At 39.9% G+C, this 13766-nt stretch overlaps 1 protein-coding gene across 8 annotated transcripts in view; it reads right to left on the bottom strand.

Moving 5' to 3' along the window:
- LOC131693876 (huntingtin-interacting protein 1) overlaps positions 1-13766 on the bottom strand; it is a 98135-nt gene that overhangs the window by 43628 nt on the left and 40741 nt on the right. For 5 of the 8 annotated variants that reach the window (XM_058982127.1, XM_058982131.1, XM_058982133.1 and 2 more), the window contains exon 1: positions 4140-4298. The exons of 2 other annotated variants lie outside the window; for them this stretch is intronic. The gene's annotated coding sequence lies outside the window, so the exon portion shown is untranslated. Of the gene's footprint in view, positions 1-4077; positions 4299-13766 lie in introns of those variants that run through there. One more of the 8 variants, XM_058982130.1, reaches the window with a different exon arrangement.

Below are 13766 nucleotides of genomic sequence, written 5' to 3'. Positions count from 1 at the left end.
TCTGCCTACAACAAATCCTTCTCACCTGTATGAAAAAAGTCGACTTGCCCACGCTGCGCCCGACTCGGGAAGTGCCGGAGACATCCGATGAATTCCCGACAGTAGCCGGCGCCGGGAACCCGGGTTCCTCCCGGGTAAGTTCCCACTAGGTCAGAATCCACCAGATCTCAATTGTTGTCGTCTCTACGCTTTCTACCCAACAGCAGACCGGCGAGGAATCGTAGCCCCAACCGTACCTCAGACCCACCACCAGAAGGAATAAACTACACCCTGGCCATCCAGCGGAACGCTAACGGCCTGAGACCAAACCTAGGTGACCTCAAACGCATGATTGCAGCGTCCATCTGCCTCGCTATCCAACACCGCAATTACGCGCCAGAGCGGAGCTCGTAGAAGTCATGATCCAGGCTACAAAATCACGCATCTTTCGAATTAGCGGAACACCGTCAAACCGGCGGCTTACTGGTGGAACGCAAAAGGATCGAAGAAAAGCTCCTTGAGCTCTTAAAAATACCCCCCCCCCCCCTGGACACCATCAATGGGATGATCGATCGGCGGATTTTCGACGTTTTAGGAATCAGGCTAGGAGAGGAATCGTGAAAGCTAAAGAGACCGGCTGGGCTGTCTTCCTGGACGGGATAAATTCCGAGTGCTTTGCGTTAACCTTCAACGGTACCGTGCCAGTTGAACCCTCTGAAATTGCAAACGAAATCGGGAAACACTTCGCCTTGATCTCGGGGGACTCCTCCCTCAACCCTTCTTTCTCAAAACGAAGAGGCCATAGATGCCACCTCTACAATATTTACAGATGCTTTCTCCGGGGTAGAGCTCGTCACTCCGCTAAGTGGAACACAGGGCATCTCTGCCGGATTCGACGACGTCGGTTGTCCCCTGTTAAGGCATCTACCTCTGGTTGCCAAATGAGCGCTACTAAACGGATTCAACAAGATGTGGGGATGCGAGCCTCTACCAGACTACTGGAGAACCGCACTCATAATCCTTATCCCGAAGAGATCCGGGGAAATCAGAAGCCCGAATGACTTCCGACCCATCAGTCTCCTACCTGCCTTAAGAAACGATGAAAGTATGATGAACAGATACCTGTTCATCCTCTTTGAGAAACATGACCTTCTTGACCGTCGTCTGTTCGCATTTCGAAAGGGATTCGGAACAAGCTGCCTCAGCGAAATTTTAACCCTCAAAAAGGCACGGGATCACAGCGGCCCGGCTAGTTACAGTTCTCTAGCTTCAATGAACTTGTAATTTGAAATATCCAACGACCTACACGCGGACATCGCCATCCTAGATTTCACCAAAACCTACAACACGGTATGGCGCGAGGGAGAGCTCCGCCAGCTGCATCAATGGGGCATTTGCGGAAATCTTGGTTGCTTCATCAAGCAGTACCTCATTGACTGAAGTTCAGAGTAGGTATTTAAGGAAACTAATCAGACCTATTTTGTGAGGAAAACGGAGTCGCCCGCGGCTCGGCGTTGGCAATCACAACCTAATTAGCATGCATTGCCTCTTCGCCACGTTCTCGAAAGGCATATTCGTGTTTATTTACGCCGACGACGTAATTCGTACAAGACTGAAGCTACAGGCTGCCGTAAATGCCGTTGGAAGGTGGGCCAACTCGGTCGGTTTAGCCCCAAAATGCGCCATTTCACACTGTTGCAGCTCCCACCACGTTGCTACTGGCCGGTCGGTCAAACTCGCTGGAACAGTAATACCATTCCGGAAGGAGCCAAAAATCCCTGGAGTGACTGTCGACCGGAAGATGACTTTCGTTTCGCACTTTCGACGGGTGAAAAAGCTCTGCGAAAGCAAAAAAAACGACTTATTGAGGAGGAATGGGTGAACCGCACTCAACATCAGCAAGGCCCTCATCCACAGTCGTCTGTTCTACGGCCTTGAGATAACCAGTCGTAAATGCAAGGTTCTAGTCGATATCCTCGCACCGCTGTAGGACGGAGCAGTTAGATCGCTTTCAAACCTGCTACCCAGCACCCACGCCGAAGCTGCCTGTCGGTGGGCGGAGGCGGTAACCGTTCTATGACGAGCCGAGGGGTTCCTAGGAAAAAACATCTGGTGATGAATACCGTCTGCTACTGACAACCATGAGCATACAAACCACGCTTGCCAATGCCCCTCATCCCACAGTTAGACAGCTACATCGGGTTAACAACGGCACCTGGCACGATCATGACCCAAACTTATACATCAGTCTGGCTGTAGTAAGTGGGCTCCCCGTCTGGCTGTAGTAAGTATCCTCCCCGTGCTATCAGAGCCAAATTTCTCCAGATGGTGGAACACAAATACGCAAACCATCTGCATATCTACGCCGACGGCCCGAAACTTGGCGAAGAAGTGGGCGCGGGTGCAAGCGGAATTAGAGCGGGCTTCGCTTGTCGCCTACCCTCCCTGTGCTCAGTGTACTCCGCAGAAGCCGCCACAATCGCCATTGCCGTTACCAACAAACCTGAAGATACCCCGACAGTGATTTTTTTCCGATACCCTCTCGGTCTTCAAGGCGCTGGAGTCAGGGGAGTCCAAACACCCCTATTCCCAAGCCATAGGGCAATCATGTGACCCGACAACTACCATATGCTGGGTTTCCGGGCACAGCGGAATCCGCGGTAACGAGGATGCCTTAGTTTCTAATAAGGTCCCGTCAATAGATATCATAATGGAATTCAATGCGGAGTAGAGATGGGCCATTCGTTCGCGAACGGTTCAAGTGAACTGGTTCTTCGAAGAGAATGAGCGAACGGAAGTTCTTTTTAAAAGAACGGTAGTTCACAATTCTCTTCAAAGCGAATGAACTGAACCTGACCCAAAGCCGTTTGGCGAATTTCTCGGACCGATTTTTAGGTGAACGAATGAAAATGAACCGACTTGCCGTCCCACAAACCGCTCTCTGTGCTCTCCGAGAATGGAACCGGCGAAGAACGACTCATCACATTCTCTATTTCTCTAGTTATACATCATGAAGAAATCGCTACCCTTGATGAACTTGTTAAGCATACAGGGGTATAATAGTTTGGGCACCATCTGTTTGGTTCCTCTCCAAGAATCGAATGTTTTGAGAGACATTCGCTAGATACAAGTAAAATATCAGCTGAACGGAAGAACGGTTCATCTGAACTAGTTCTTTTTACAGAACTGTTCAGTCGGGAATGGTTCTGCGAAGTGAACTGTTTCGCCCATCTCTAATGCGGAGATCTTTGAGCAGTTCATCACTCAGGTTATTCTCAGAAGGCAAAGGGAGACCTCAAAAGGTGGACAGACCGAATAGAACCAAGAGCGCTTTTTTGCCTCCGCGTGGGTTATACGAGGATTACCCATGCTCATACCATCACCCGCGTCGACCCTCACAGGGCTCCCCTGTACTCATAAACTACCGGGAGTTCGAAAACCTGCGTCGACACAATAATTTTACCTCCTCGATTCAGGAAACACTATCAAACCACCTAGTACACAAAGAGGCACTATGCTTTCTTGAAAGATGCCAATCTCCTCGAATCCATCTAAGGCAGATCGTGGACGGGCTGACCTCACACCATCCACGTACCACCACTGCTCAGCGGACCCTTCCCACATCCGGACCGGGTGCTGGGAAAGTTCTCCCGCGGCCCTTCTATCACCACAATCCGTCAGTCCATCTAGCACCATCGCCCAGCGGGCCCTCCGCTACACGCGAGCCGGGCGCTTGGGAGGTTCTTACATGGGTGCTGGGGAGGTTTTCCCGTGGTCCTGGTTAGGCGCTTTCATCCCGGAGCTCAACACCTCAACGACGAATATAACCAATTGAGCTCAAGGAAGATAAACCAAACTCTGTAAAATGTAATGTAACTATCTTTCTTCTTATGGCAAATGGCCCGCAGTGGTGCAAGCCCAATAAATATTAATACTAATAATGATAATAGTTAAGGAATTTGCGTTTCGACTTCGTTTCATCAGAATCCGACACTAATATAGTGACAGGAAAATCGTTTTTCTTTCCAGCGGTTTTGAATCCATTAACCTTTGTTTTTGGGTGGTGCTTATAGCTTATCAGACATATTCGTCACTTACTTAGAGCTAATTTATAATGAAACTATTTGCGACAATCGCACTGAAAATGGTTTAACTTTTACCTCCGCGCAAACTACGACTACTCGCACAAAACTTTTCCCCAACTACCGAGGGATAATAACTATGTAATGCGCACTAAACTTGAAAGGATTAGTTGGCCTTGATTGGGGCTTGATTCGTCCTCGAATTTAACCGTTCCCCGTTCGATTGTATACTGAATGCTGACGGTCGGCCTTTCGAACAAGCGCGGAAAAAAAATCAACTGCAAATAGGATTAGGAATCGAAACACGATCAATATCGTAGCAGGTGGTTGTTATCGGGTAAAGGAAACACCGTTGGGACTGAAGTCATGAGTGTGGTTACTGTTGAAATTCTGGAATAGATACATATTTCGGGACTTTGATTCCCAATGTAATTTTAACTCATTTTGGTCATGATTGTTGGTCATCTTTCGTTAAATCACCCCATTATCGAACCTCGGCCATTCTCAGTCTGACGCGTTATGTTGTCACACCGATAACGGCGCTACATAGTATGAGGTGATATCAATTCAAGCAACAAGTCTTCGTATCGTTATCTATCAACGAATCGATTAGATACAACTGGACGAGTAAATGGATTCGCTTTTGTAGGAATGGCCGCTGTTTTTCTTCAATATCGGAAGTAGGTATGTTCCTACCAGGAATCATATTTTGTATTTAGAATTGGCTAGTTTAACATTTTATCGCTTTTAATCTAGCGATAAGAGTTAATAATCTGTGTCGAAATAACTGAAAAGACGTGACTAAGAATAATATTTCTGTTGGGGGGTTCCTCTACAGAAACCTAAATCTAGTTGACTCAACCTTCGATTCCAATTAGAGTAAAAAAACATTCATTGGTCACTATTACTGGTGCCAGTTGTTTCCACTTTTTCCTCGGATTTTGTTCTAAAATCCAATAATGTTTTGTCTTACAGTGTGATCGCCTAGCTCGAACAAAAGATCGTAGCTCTGTCGAAGAACTGCTGAATAAATTGAACGCCGATCGCTCATGCCACATATTTCATTGTGATTTATATTGAACATGGCATCTGCAGTTGTGCTTTGTGTAGGAACTTAGAAGAGATAGTGTCGAACGTACACTGACATTTTCTCACTTTACATATTTGATTCAAAACCACCTGCGCTGTTGTTCGCTAGACTTGAACAGTTATGAAATTATCGACCTGGAGCGTGTAGGGCTAATCGCAGCAGATAATTGAAATAAAAAATTAAGGATAAACAATGCGGAAAATAATAGAGTAACTCACAATTAATGAATTAACAATAAAAACATGAGCATTTGTGAACATTTTTCCTTTTTGGAAACCTTGGGATATTTGATTTTTAATAAATGTTGGAGCAGTGTTTAGATATGCTTTGATAATATATGTGCTATTTATATCCATGATTTCCGAAGAAATAATAAGGAAGATACTAACTAGATTATCACATTTCGAATCATGAGTGAGCGTGAAACGTAACAATTCCGCCTAAATCTGGAAAGAATATTTTTTATCCGCATAACTTATCGATCGTGCAAAAATCGAATTTGTTATCGGCTTAGCTTGAAATTTGAATTTTGACGGCCTTGATTCCATAGCATACTATTAAATGAGTAGTAAGTGCAAGTAAGTAAGTAATCGTAAAAAAAAAACATTTCTCTGTACGATTCTGCATTTCTGTCATAATTACATCCATATCATATGCATCTTCATACAAGTGTATCTATAGGTATTTATTATCGGAACGAGTACATATTAGCATGCGTGAAGAATGCACCACTGACTGTGGCTTACGCATGCTTGCTCATCTTTGCATCCCACTTTTTGCCTATCTGTAGAAATACAGTAGATGTAGGTAGGAATGGAATGTGCAATTCGACTTAGTGAAACCTTTTGAATCAACCGTGGAATGGGGTGATCTTGTGCTCCACAGTTCACGGTTCAATGGTATTGCAATTCATGCCCACCACGTTGAATCGTATGTTTCGGTTGTTTCCTTCGTCATTCATTCTTTCTGTGCAGTGTCGCCATTCATTTCGGTTCAAATATAATTTTAGTTACAAACAGATCGTGTGGCGCTGTTAGCTACAAACAGATCGGCGGACGCACAGTGGGACCAATCTAAAAAAGGTGGGACAAAATCTATTTGAGGCCTTAGATGTCATTTTAGAACCAGCATTTCTTCGTGTGATATGTTCACAATTTTATTCTGCAACTTTTTAAATAGAATATTTTGTTGTTGGACTATAGTAGAGTGCCCGAGCAAAACATTTTTTTTTTTCAAAAAATTGTTTTAAAGGATCGATGTCTTCGACAAAGTTGTAGAATATTATGTTTTGAATAACTTCTTCTAAGATACCACAGACATCAGACCTCAAATTTGAGGCAAAATTGTTGTTTTTTGAAAATATGATAAAAAAAATCAGTTTTTCGATATTTCCATGCTAAAAACCTTAATTGATTAATTTAATATGTTCTACAAACTTGCAGGTAACACTAAAATACAACTTTTTGTTGAAGGAACTAATAACCTAAAATCAATATTTTGGCTTCTAAAACTATTTTTCATATAAATTTGCTCTATTTTCATCCAAGATTTCTGTTTTTAGGTGCACTTTTGTGCAGCCAAACTTTGGCTATTCCGATACTCTATTATTCGTAGAATAAAATTAATACTACATAGAAACAGGATATAGTTGGACGCGTTGTTTGGGTGACCATTCATGTACGACGGTTTATAACATAAAATGTGCTTATATTATTTTTAATTTAAATACATTATTAGCTATTAACAAAATCTTATATTTTGTACGCACTTACAGGCATGTAGAACATATTGAGTTGATCAATTAAGATTACAATATGGAAAAGTGAAAAAAATAATATAAATTTTGAATTTAAACTGCCAAAGAACAACGATTTCGTATTAAAAAATAAATCTACAGTATGTATAAGGTATTTTTAATAAAAAAAATGTTCGAAATCGAATATTATACAACTTTGGTGAAGTCCTCAACCATTTAAAAAAATAGAAATGATTCAATTATATTGTGAATATTTTTCCACACACTTAGGTTTTATAATATCTAAGGCCTCAAATAGATATTATTCTACTTTTATGAATTTATAGAACTAATCTTATTGGTTAAACTAAAGTAGAAATCCCGAACTAAATAAATAAAATTTTGTTTAAATGGTTGAGGTCTTCAGCAAAGTTGTCAAATATTGTGTTTGGAACAATCCTGTTGAAAATACCATTTATTTATTTTTTGAACCGAAATCGTTGTTCTTTGGCAGTTTAAATTCAAAATTTATATTATTTTTCACTTTTCATATTGTAACCGTAATTGATCAACTCGATATGTTATACTAGCTAATACCCATCGCGCGTTGCTGCGACACTCTGCGAAATAGGAGGAAAACACAATTTGTTCCAAAGCGCCATCTGGCGGGCAGATAATCTCCAACTAATAGCACACAAACACGCCCCATACCAAATACCTACTGTGTGCAAATTTTTACAGAAATCGGTTAAGCCGTTTGGGAGTCTATAAATCATATACATACAAACTTTGACTTATATATATATATATATATATATATATATATATATATATATATATATATATATATATATATATATATATATATATATATATATATATATATATATATATATATATATATATATATATATATATATATATATATATATATATATATATATATATATATATATATATATATATATATATATATATATATATATATATATATATATATATATATATATATATATATATATATATATATATATATATATATATATATATAGATAGATTGTAAGTGCGTACAAAATGTAAGATTTTGTTAATAGCTAAAAATGTATATAAATTAAAAATAATATAGACACATTTTATGTTATAAACCGTCGTACATGAATGGTCACCCAAACAACGCGTCCAACTATATCCTGTTTCTATGTAGTATTAGTTTTATTCTACGAATAATAGAGTATCGGAATAGCCAAAGTTTGGCTGCACAAAAGTGCACCTAAAAACAGAAATCTTGGATGAAAATAGAGTAAATTTATATGAAAAATAGTTTTAGAAGCCAAAATATTGATTTTAGGTTATTAGTTCCTTCAACAAAAAGTTGTATTTTAGTGTTACCTGTAAGTTTGTAGAACATATTAAATTAATTAATTAAGGTTTTTAGCATGGGAATATCGAAAAACTGATTTTTTGATCATATTTTCAAAAAACAACAATTTTGCCACAAATTTAGGTCTGATGTCTGTGGTATCTTAGAAGAAGTTATTCAAAACATAATATTCTACAACTTTGTCGAAGACATCGACCCTCTAAAACAATTTTTTGAAAAAAATGTTTTTGCTCGGGTACTCTACTATAGTCCAACAACAAAATATTCTACCTAAAAAGTTGCAGAATAATATTGTGAACATATCACACGAAGAAATGCTGGCTCTAAAATGACATCTAAGGCCTCAAATAGGTTTTGTCTCACCTTTTTTGGATTGGTCCCACTGTGCAGCGGTCGCAATGGTACAAAAATGTGCGTTTTATTAATTTTGCTTTAGGAGTTTATTTTAGTGACCGGTTGTGTGGGAATACTTTTTTGGAATGGAAGCCCCCTTCTTTTTAAGTATACTGAATTGTGATTAATCTACTTAAAAGCGAGATAGAAGTGTTATTTCTACTAAATGTCGAGATACAGTCAGGATGCCAATGACAAAATTACAGAAAATTATACTACGAGCAAACTTACTAAACATGCGAGCTCTCCAGAATTTAGTGGTGTTGACATAAAGCGTGTTGTTTGTGGGAGGCACACAAAGAATCATTTTTCCAGTATCACTTTTTCCTGGGATTTTTGCCTTTCTCATATAGAAAGGTTATGCAATTGTTCCAAAAACCGACTTTCTAACCGAGGCCCAGAGGGCCTAGTCCCCTATACCATTCGACTCAGTTCGTCGAGATCGGAAAAAGTCTGTATGTGTGTGTATGTATGTGCGTATGTCACTCATTTTTTGACTTCCCAAGTAACATCGGAGATCGGAAAAAGTCTGTATGTGTGTATGTGTGTGTATGTGTCAAAAATGTCACTCATTTTCCTCAGAGATGGCCGGACCGATTTGTGCAAACTTAGTTTCAAATGAAAGATACAACGTTCCCATCGGCTGCAATTGAATTTCAAATGGATCCGACTTCCGGTTCCTGATAGCTTCATCCCCTTCACACACCAGCCTCCGCATGCCAAAATAAGTTAACAAGAAGACACCTTTGAACGAATGCTGATTAAACTAATTAAGTATAATATTTTTTTTGCTACAAGTGTTTCAGCGTCGATACGTAGCTTATCGAGTTCGTGGATGGCGAGCCACTGTATACAGGTGTACGAAGAATGTAATAGACATATCCACAATTATATTGAACATAACCAGCCATGGAATCATAGTCTAGAGAAATAAGAAAAGCACAATTGCAGCGCTAGGTGGATTAAACCAAGTTTTTTTTAATAAATTTTTTCGGATGAAAAAAGTGACGTTTTTGTAAAAATCATCCTAGTTCGCAAAACATAACATCATGCCTATTCCTCAGCGAATTCTTGACCGATTTATACAAACTTGATTTCAAATGAAAGATACAGTAATCCAATTGACTGCTATTGAATTTCATTCAGTTTTGATTTTTGGTTCCGAAGTTACAGGTTGGTTAGTAAGGTCGCACTGGAATTTCCCATATAAACCGTTACAATCGTAATAACTAACTCAGAGGCTAAACACTGTTGAAATAATCACCAAATAACTTCGATTCGCAGATCTAGATCACTGATTTCCAATCAAACATTCTTTGAATATATTGTCCGCTATTGGAAAAATATTCTCAAGGAGTTGTACTTTCAGATAAAGTAATAAAAAAAATCGATTTTTTGAAAAATAAAGAAAGGTATGTAACCCCTTAAGCTTCATACACACAGTATATATGCGTCCTTATTCCAATTTCAATAACGAGACACGAAAGCCTTTGAAATACTGTATAACTTCGCAGAACATCAGATTGCACTAGCTTTTACCATTGTATGGATAGGAGTATTACCTTGAATTAATTTTGATCACTGGCGCCACCATGTGGTAGAGTTCTGCATTTTTCAAATGAGAAAAGAAAATATTTTTTGCTGCTCTACAACTTTGTAGAACATCCAAATGATCCATCTCTTACCGTTGTACAGATAGGAGTATTCCCTTTAAATTGCTTGGCTCACTACCGCCACCTTGCGGAGAAATCAGCATATCTTCAAAAGCTTAACTCCTTCCTAGGCCAGTGATCGGAAGTTTACAGCGACCTCTAGCGGCGATTTTGTGAAGTGCGAGTGTTTCCCCATACATTTTGGCCAAAAATCTCATACAAATTTTAAGCTCTTTGGGGGAGGGGTTAGAATTAACCGATTTCGCTCAAATTTGGACAGTGTCATTTTTTCATGATTTGGAACGACGCTAGGGGGTGTAGGTTGCGAAATTTTTTTTTTCATATAAATCATTGTCACCCTAATGGACAGTTTCGACTACAATAAAGTGAGTACGTCCAAACGCTGTTTTGAACCACTGTATGCCGGTTGCCCCGTGAAGTATGCTAGATCCCTCGTCGGGGACAGGTTCAAATAGGTCGCTTTAATGCACCGATGACGGATTTTGGTCGCTCTCCCAAAGAATGTTAGTAAGGCCCAATCGGAGTAGGGTAGATTCACCGTTGATGATTATCCGAGGATAATCATCAACGGTGCGATAATGCTATGCTGGGAGCAGAATTGCTGTCAGAAATGGGCATCGGTATCAGAAGGAATTCCGCCGCTGGGGAACCGTACTCCTAGTAGGATCAATTCATCGCCAGAAATACTTCGAGTTGAAGATGGAAGCTAATCATCCTAAGGTATGCAGGAATGATGGATCAAGCGAGGTTTCGAGTTAATCGCGGATAATTCGTGAGCAAAAGAATGAAAAGCGTCCATTCAGCCTCTCCACGAAGTAGTGTTTTAAGGCAGTTTAATATTATAACCGTACACTCGAACCTTATGCTTCACTCCACTCATTAAGTTTTGTACATCTGGCTGCAGCCTCCTCTGTACGGAAACCCACTTTTTTCTTGATGCCTTCCTCAGTTTTGACCTTCTTGGGATGATTTCGTAGAGCCTGCTTCATAACTGCCTAGTATTTTTCGATGGGCCTTAGTTCCGTTGTTTTGGGGGGAGTTCGTGTCTTTGGGTACGAAAGTGATCCCGCTGGCTTCGTACCACTCCAGGACATTTGAATAGTGGCAGCAAGCCAGAACCTAGGACACTCATGTTGCTTCAATAGAGGATGCAGACGCTTCTGTAGACACTCCCTGAGGTAGATTTCGAACGGCGCATTCCGTTTTCCACATGAGCAGATCGCTTGCCAAATCATGTAGTTATTGGCAAACTTTTAAAGTTTCTACTTCCTTGCTCCAGAACATCAAACTTGTGCTGGGCGATGAAAAACAGTATCCCCGGAAGCAGCCGGAAGTTCTCCTTGACGTAAGTCTTATCATCCATGATGAGACAATGAGGCTTACTCAGCATCTGGGTGTACCGTTTCCGGGCCCGTGACTTTCTCACCGTATTTTGACGTTCATCACGATTTGGAACCTTTCGAACCACTTTGTACTTATGCAGTCCCTCCCGGTCCAACAAACAAAACTTGGACAGATTCAACTTTTTGGTCACATTATGGTGATGCCATTTTTCCCAATTTTCAAAAAAACTTACACACGTACAGACATATAAAATACTCTGCCTGCCAGGGATTGTAAAATATCTTGAAAGTTTAAGTGAAATACAAACATTTCCTATATAAGAAATGTAAAACCTTCACCTGGTCTACGGAGGGCTATCCAAAATCTATAACTATCACCCGCATTTCAGTAGGCAAATCCAGTTCAGTCCACCCGTGCTTTAGAAATACCTACAGAAACATGATGTCAGATACCTTTGTGATAAAAAACGCATCTAGTTTATCCGAAATAGGGAACGTGTGCGCCAGTAGGCCCATTACCCTACGTATTTACAAATCGCCGAAAACAGTTTGGCATGAGAATTTCAACCCAACGCACACACAAGCATCAAAATAACCCGACGCACCCTGCAATGTTGAACTCAATCCGGAACCCCCCTGCCTACTTACATTGCAGATCGTGTGTACGCGACTCTGATCTGTCGCATTGTTATACTTGTTCGTGTTCGAACAGCGTTGTGAAGAGCGCACGATAGACTTTGCACACAGCGGAGAGTTGAGTGCAAGTGTTACTGACACCCGAAAGGTTCGTACTCGGTTTGACTGTGTGCGGGTTAATACCACCACTGTCGAAGGACCACAACGTTTGTTGCATCGTCCGGACGCCATAGTCATGATGTCGTTCGCTTGGCATGCGAGCAACTTATGATTGAAACGAACGCGCGGCACCTCTATTTATAACCTGAAGCAGCTCCTATTGACAGCTCTGCCCGTGATAGATTGACTCGTGTATGGGAGTTTTCACGTTTTCCGAGATCAATTTATTTTTACTAGTTTTTCAATATTTTGCTATTGAAATACATAAACAATATAGCAATAAAAAATAATTTCAGGTAAACCCAAATTGTTTGGTGGTAAAAATAGGGGAGAGTGGGTACGCTTGATCCCACTTTTGTTTTTTACTAATAACTTTTCAACTAAATAAAAATTTTAATTGCAAAATTCGCCATCTTGTAGTCTATTCGAATTGTAAGAGCTATGAATAATGTGTCAATCCGAATACTATGTCCTGTCAGTAATATGAACAGTTTTGAAAATCATGTCAAAACGAGTTTTTGTGAAAACGTGTGGTAATTTGATCCCCCGCCTACTAGGGCTAAAGAAACAAAGCACACTATGCCCTATAGACACGAAAGTTCAGTTAACCACATTTCCTGACAAATTAACTAATGATACTATCTTTTTAGATGCACGACATACTTTAACCACAGTAGAAAGTCATGACAAGTATTTACAGTAAATCACAGCTTTGTGTTCACGGAAAAAACATTTTAGATCAATTAATAGAGCCCGATATTTTATGAAAATGATGCTTTTCTATTTCTATACATTTCGAAAGTGTTTGAGAGAACTAATGAAAGGGATCAAGAATACCCATTGTCACAGGGACCAAAGATACCTGTTGTATAAGGTGAACAAAATTAAAATTTATTTGCATGTTTTGTGAAATTTTTATTCAAAAAATGTGTTTTTCTAGACAAAAGCCCTTAGAACGTAATCTTAAATGAAAATATTCATAAATAATTAGTTCGACTATCTCATACAACCGCTCAAAAAAATTGTAAAAAGATCTTCGAGATGGATTTAATCACATATTTTCTAAAATATATCACTACTTTTCTAAACCAAATGTAATACATCAGATTTGTTTTTTAAACATCATAACCGAGCAAATACTTCATTTTCTTATTATATTGTGATAACTTTATTCGCATAGATTATGAGATATGGCCAGGGAAACAAATATCCCCAAGGATCAAGTGTCCTCACTCTCCCCTACGGAAATCCATACGAGCGTCCCAAGACGTCCAACCATTTCTACATTGAGGAGC

The sequence above is a fragment of the Topomyia yanbarensis genome, chromosome 3 (assembly GCF_030247195.1).
Source record: "Topomyia yanbarensis strain Yona2022 chromosome 3, ASM3024719v1, whole genome shotgun sequence".
Taxonomy (NCBI): domain Eukaryota; kingdom Metazoa; phylum Arthropoda; class Insecta; order Diptera; family Culicidae; genus Topomyia; species Topomyia yanbarensis.
The sequence above is the reverse complement of the archived record's forward strand: the minus strand, read 5'-3'. Positions and strand labels throughout refer to the sequence as shown.